Raw genomic sequence first — 7,236 nt, forward strand, 5'->3', positions numbered from 1 at the left:
TCGACTCCAAGAACTGAGCCATAAAAAGCAGCAGCAGCAAGTGGGGAAGACACCAAACTGAAAAATTTATGTTTCTTGTTACCAGCACTGCCAACATTTTTTTTGAGACAAGCAAAGCAAAACCAAACTAGTGAAACCTTTGATTAAATTTTAGGAATTGAGGTTTTTTTTAAAAATGTTGTCTGTAGCATTATGTAGGGAAAAACACATTCCATGTTTATAATCGATGTCTACTATTTTGCTGCAGGGCTTTTTGTTTACATTTTGTCAGTCACATTCCTGATGAAACACCATGAGCCTATCTGGGTGTCAGCCAGCCCCAGAGAGCGCATTTTTCCTTACATGTGCACCTTCTAGTTGCCTTCCAATCTCTGCATACCTGTACACTAGTGTATTATTTATAATTTGATATTCTATTTTGCTGTGTAAATTTTCTTACCTCCTTCTGTTTTATCCTTAGTAATAAGTATAGGAAAATCCCAAGACTTTCGTAGATTATGAACATAGAGCTCATTGTTTAAATATTAAAGTCTATTATGTTACAATTCTTGTAATTGTGCCATTCCCTGGAATTTAAAAATGAATGATTGTTTTGCCACCTGATTTTAAAGTTAAAACTCATCGGAGAACTTTGAAAGTAAGAGAGAAAAAAATTCAGTCCCATCTAGTTCTTTTTGCTGTCTCCTATGAATTGTATTAGAATGTTACTTTTGTTCAATTTTAGTCCATTTTATTATTTTTTTAAGATTTATTTTATTTTATTATGCATACAAGAACAGGGGTGTAGGCGAGAGCTGCAGGGGGTGAGAGGATTCACCAGAGGATTCTGCAGAACACACAGATCTACTGAGATACACTGCTGAGGGAGCAGGGGGTGAGACCGGAGAGGTCTACTGAGTCATGTGGGTCAGCTCCCTGGCTAGGGATTGAACTCATGCCACAGTGGCTGGCAGGGGCTGGCGATAGCTTGATAGTGATGAGATTTTAACCCCCGCGCCACCAGGGAGGCGCTTTAGTCCATTTTAAATGTTTATTTTTAGTAATATGAGACTGTTTGTTATTTAAGTGAATCACTACCCTCACTTTAGATTCCCTAGGTAATAGAGTGTGAAGAAATGAAAGGCCACGCCATCCTGTATTTGTACAGTGTTGCTTTATCTATTTTGCTGTCCACTATCACCTTCAGTTGTTCAAGCAATTTGAGTTTGCTTTTCTTTTTGCACTTTATCCTTTCTGTTCATGGTGTTGCTACTTCATAAATATTTCCTTATTTGAGTAGTGATTATTTCCTTTTTCAAGGAAATTATTATTATTAAAGGGAATTATTTCTTTTTAAAAACATGTTGGGGAGAAGGGAGAGAGGGATATTGGGGTGATGTGATAGTGTAGTGGTGCTCCAGCTTTGGTGGAGGGTGAGTGAAGCAAATGCATGTTGAGGTGTGACGTTCTACTCCCCAATGATACAGTTATGCGAACAATATGGCAACTCAATGGCAAGAATGCAAATCAACAGAATTCGATTAAACAAAAGCATTAATCGCCATGCCTCTTAATGTTTTAAACACTTTCATGGTAGTGTCAAAACATGTTTGTCAAACACAGCAGCTTAAAACTCCAACCCCCTTTATGTAGTAATTCCTTCTCATTCTATAGCACTAAGTAATGGATCTTAGAATTTGTCTCTTAATTTTTTTTTTTCCGGCTATGTCTCAGTTCTAGCCCTGTATACATTTCTTGTTTCCTTTGATGAGTAAGTGTTTTTACTCTCTGACATTCACAGTATGTTTCATTGAGATTCAAGGTTGATCTTGGAAAATGAAAACCATATTGGAGAAAAGTCAGTTTTTCTAGAGCTTCTTAGGCAAGCAGCTCATCATGCCTAGAGTGGTTTCTGAGTGCTTTTAACTCTGAAAAAATTCCTAATTCAGTAGACACTGTGTCTGACTCCGCCTTTGAGAGAGTGAACCAGCCGGGATGTGGAGCATCAGCCTTGGATGAATGTCCTTGTTCAATTCCTTAGCTTCTTGGTAACTTCCTTAAATAATACTAGTCTAAAAATTTTTTTGTGCATCCCAGCAGATTTTTTTTTTAATCGTACAGTTATTAATAAAGCAAAAAAACCCATAAAAAAACGACAAACCAAGTCGGGGTGGGAGAAGTGGGGTTGGGGGGGGGTGGGGAGAATGTAAGACCAGGAAATGATTTAAGTAATCTCTCCCTCTGACTAGAAGAGAATTAGCATCATTTATTGTTTCTTTACTACTTTTGCCTGGAGGATGTGAGTTTTAAGTTCTTTCCCATTTTCCTACTTTTTTAAAAAATGGACTTTTCCACTACTGTTTTCTTAATGTACCTCCCTTCTCACTGGAGAAGGCCTAGAAGGATGAGAATGATGTGACACCATTGTCAGCCATAGCCAGCGGCTTCATGGGGCTTATTATCAGGACTTTCAAAATTAATTCTATCCTTCCCTCAAAATCCCAAACTTTTCTCTAAGGCAGTCTGTGGTGTTACTAATTACTTAGTAATTACTAAGGTGAATTTATTAAAACAGGATTATTTTTCCAAAGGTTTATAGAAAAGATAAAGTAGAAGCTAAATATTTTAAGGCCCAGATTTTGAACCCAGTTAATACTCAGAGTGACGGTTTCATTCTTTTGTGAGAGCCCTGGTGACTTCCAGATAATTCTATGTGTACCTCTCTATCCACTTTTAGGGCCTAAAAAATGAAAGACCCCTGCAGGTGAGGTACTGCAGCCAGGAGTCCCTTTTCATCCAAGGTTTTTCTTTCTCTGAAATTGTTCATCTATGGTCTGTTTGCACATATGAAATTCATAAGCTCTTGCAGCTTTCCAAAATATCTATGTACCAATTTATATAGCCTCAAACTGAAAGATCATATTTTTGGAAGGACTATGTGATTTATATGTAAACTTGTGACTAAAATAGGACTCAAGGCACAACCATTAGTTATTCCACGTCTCTGAAAAGATTGTCTCCTGGAATTAAAACATGGAAAAAATTTTTTTCATTATTGTTTTTCTTTGTCATAAAGAAAACCAGTGCTATATGATCCATATTTTATCAATATTTATTATGTTTTAAAAACCATTTAATAGTGATGATTTATACATTCTATTTTAAAGTCAAAGTTTTAAAGAACTTTTATTTTGTTAATACTATTTGGGGGGATTTTGAAAGTTTTTCAGTTTAAATGTTGAATTAAAAATGTAACCTTTTATAAAATGTGACCCAAAAAGCTCTGTTAATTTTAAACTCTGGGAAGAAATTTTATTAGTCTAATATACACTTAGATTCAATTCTTCTTGGCTTATTTATAGATATTTGAGGTAATTGTGAAATCACATAAATAATTGGATTTTGATTCGATAATCAGGAAGACACAGAGACTTTTTACAAGTTTTGAATTTTTTTTGACAATATGTTGTAAAAAAATTCCCAGTGCAATATTTGTTGGAGAATATTATTCTACTCCTCATTTGTATAGTTCACTTTTAATGATATTAAATCTAAAAATCAGAAAAAAAATTGTTGTAATTTTCTGGGGAAAAAGACAAATATGACAATTCTGAATGAATGGATTGTTTGAAGAACACTAATGTTCTAGAATCTTACAACCTCTGGGTCTTAAAGATCATTTACCAATGAAGGAATCCTTCTCCAGCATTTCCTAATAGACTTTTTATCCAGTCCCTTCTTCTAGTGATAACATTAAAGTAGAAATCACAGTGGTTTCCAGGCTTGTCTACATATTGGAATCACCTAACAACTTCAAAAAAATACTGAAACCTGGGTCCCATCTCCAGAGATTGTGATTTCATTCTTATGGAGTTTGGTCTGGGCTTTAGAAATTTAAAAGATTTCTAGGTTATTCTAATATGAAGACTAGTTTGAAGAATGCTGCTGGTAAATCATGTGGAAAACACATCAACCTTTTTCAATATTGTGCTGGGGAGGGAAACTTACTGATGTTCTAAAAGTTCTGTAAGCATTTTGATGGCACCTCCAGCAAAAGCCAGAGCTCTGGCCACTGGACAGCAGCAGGGGCAAAGTTGCAAAGCTTTGGCATAAGAATCTCAGGTCCAAATCTGGGGCCTACCAATTATTAGCTGTGAGATCTTAGCAAGCTAATACCACTTTTGATGCTGTTTCCTCATGTGCAAACAGCACCAACACAGGACCACAGGGAAATGAGACACTTCCTTCCCCTTCCCTCGGCTCCTGGAGGATAGCCTAGCTTGGACTGCTTTGTCTGCTTTCACATGATGCCAGTGCTGCTGTCTCAGAAGAAGAAATCAGAAACAAAATTCTCATTGAAATCACTCCTGTGCTAAGTGGAGTTCAGAGGCACTTCCTTGTCCAATTTAGAGGCCAGTGCCTTAAAAAAGGGTGCGCCCAGATGGAGGGAGCACTATCAGTAGGCAAGAACATCCAAATCAAAGTCTTGGATGACCTGCTCCCTCCATGCATGGAATGTTCCAGCTTCTCCCTGAGGGAATCTCTCTGAACCCAAGCCTAAGACTAGTAACCCTGATTTTTTTGAACCAAGTAGGTCTTCTCTGTGGCCAGCAGGTGGCACTGAGTCCTCAGTCTTGCTTGTTTACTGTCACCAGCTGCCTAAAGTGCATAAAGGGACGGAGAGAAGGAAGGTTGACTCTGTAAGGCTATTTGAGATGCTGCCAAGGGGCTTCTCATTAATAAGTCTGCTTTAAAAGGATAGACACTACCTTGGCCTAAAGGAAAGCCATGCTGGGTCCCATCAATTGCCCCCAGAACTCTGGGCTGCTTATCTCTTTTTCCTCTAAACCAGAAGTAGGTCAGCTCAATAAGGAAGAGAACAACAGCAGTAACCCTGGGTTGTCCCATACAACATTCATTCATTCATTCATCCATCCAGCCGTCCATCCATTCATTCATTCAGCACTTGGTGCCAGGCACATGTGAATCGACACAGCCTCCGACTATAAGGAGCCATGGACTTGGGAGACAGACCCAGGAACATAGGCAAAAGTAGAATACCCACAAACACAGAGTAATGGAGGGACCGTTTCTTTCCGGAGGAATCAGGGAAGACTTCAAGGAGGCATCATTTAGCCTGGACTTAGATGGATTTCAACAAAGATGAGGTCTGGGCAGTCCAGGCAAAGGGAATAACATAAGCAAAAGCCTGGAGGCAGAAAGGTCAATGATATATGTAATGAGGGGATAGTGAGGCAGCCAGGGGTATGGTGAATGCAGGTGTGCTGGCAAGAGAACAATGATGTCAAAGACTGGAAAGCGAGCAAAGCCTGAAATGGCTGGCTGTGGGGTTTAATTTCAACTGGTGGTGATGGAAACAACTGAAGGCAATTGACACGGGGGGAATGTCTACCATCTTATTGGGGGAGGCAGGGAGGATGGTTCCATGGCAGATGGACTTCGGGGGGGAGAGATGGAGACAAGAAGACCAGATAACATGTTGCCACAGCCTCTGTCGTCAGGATCTGAGCTGGGAGGGAGAACTGGGTAGGAAACATGACCAGGCAAAGAAAGTCATCACTGGGAAAATACAACAGCACCTTCTCTCATATCATTCACTTGATCAGTTGTCTCATCATGTCTGATTGAGCAGCAATCACAATAGTTAATATTTATTGAACACTTATTATGTACCAGGCACTTAAGCATTTTACATGTTTTTCAGGTACTCCCACAACAACTTTATGAGGTAGGTACTATGAGTATCCCCATTTTATAGATGAGGCAACTGAGGCACAGAGAGGTTGTTACTTAACCAAGACCTTAGAGCTACAGCCAGGATTTGAACTCAGACAGGTGGCTTGAGAGCTTACATGCTGCCAATACACATATGCACAGGGCTTCCCCATCTCTCGCCCTCAGCATCCCAGCCTTCCAGCAGATCCCTGGGAATGAAGGTAAGCCTGGTGGGTGTCCAAAGAGTGAGACAGCCAGAGAGACTGGCAGGGCTGGGCTACCTGACACAGAAGGGGAAATTCTTCCTGTATTGGGGGAAGAGGACCAACCCCAGGTTCCTTTCCTGGCCCCCCCTGCTAGGGTCTAGGGCACCTTTGCATCCCTGCTCTCTGTCCACCAGCGCCCTCCCTGCCTCCCCCAGGAAGAACAGCCCAGAGTTTAGGTCACGAAGGGGGCTTTATTGACAACAGAGAAGGCAGAATTCTGGGCAAGTACACATAGCACTGCTCTAAGAGTCCAGGCCTGGAGTCGTCCATCAGGGCGAAGGGCCTCTAGCTCAGGAACCTCAGTCACCCCCACCTGAGTTTTCCAACATCCTTTCTAGCAACCCAATGACCCTCCATGGCTACCCTCTAGACAAAGTGAGTGGCAGCCACTGGTGAGGAGGTGTGATGGGCCCAGGATGCCCTCTCCTCGGCCTCTTTCTGCTTGGCATGCCAGTGCCTGCCCCAGCCTCCCAGGGTAGTGGACAGCATGGAAGAGGCAGTCACGGCAGCCGCAGCCCACAGAGCCCTCACCATAGAAGCCTTGGCATTGGGGTAAGTGTCAGGGGCCTGACACAGGGCCCATCCCCTCTTTCCTGTGGTTGAGCAATGCTCAGCCAAGCCAAGTCTCCTCACACCATTTCCTCATGGCCTGAGTCTGCCCTTCAGAGGGTAGCCCTGCCAGCCTCAGCTTGCTCCTGTCTTTGTAGGTGCCACACTTTCAATTTTCCAGCTGAAATGTGCGCCCTCACTGACGGCCCTCCCCAGCTGGCTGGACAACCATTTAGCCCATCACTTTTTCAGAGACTGAGGTGGTCAGGGGCTGACCATAGGCATCTCTTCAGGCCACAGAAACATAGCAGCAAGCCATCAATGTGGGGACTGTTCTTCCCCAGCCACCTGCCCAGCCATGGCCAGCTGAGCACAGAGGCCCAGGACTAGCTGAAGACCCAGCTTTAGAGCTGGACACCTTCCTCTAGCCTGGGACAGCAGGAGAGGGATGAGCTAGTTTTGCTAGGGCTGGGAGGAGCAGGGACAAAAATAACCCAGAACAGGCTCCTGTTGAGGCCAGAAATAGCGTAGTGACAAGTGCCTTGTAACACCCTGGGTGAGCAGTAGTGGGGGAGACTGAGCTGAGGAGGCCCAGCCTCACACCAGGGCCTGGCCTGGCTAAGGGGCCCACAGCAGGTCCACTCTACATACCATGCCACACTGACTGTGTGCATACATGCAGAGGACGGGGGTAAGGGGCTGTGGC

This window comes from Talpa europaea (genome assembly GCF_964194135.1).
Source record: "Talpa europaea genome assembly, chromosome: 1".
NCBI classification, from domain to species: Eukaryota; Metazoa; Chordata; class Mammalia; order Eulipotyphla; family Talpidae; genus Talpa; species Talpa europaea.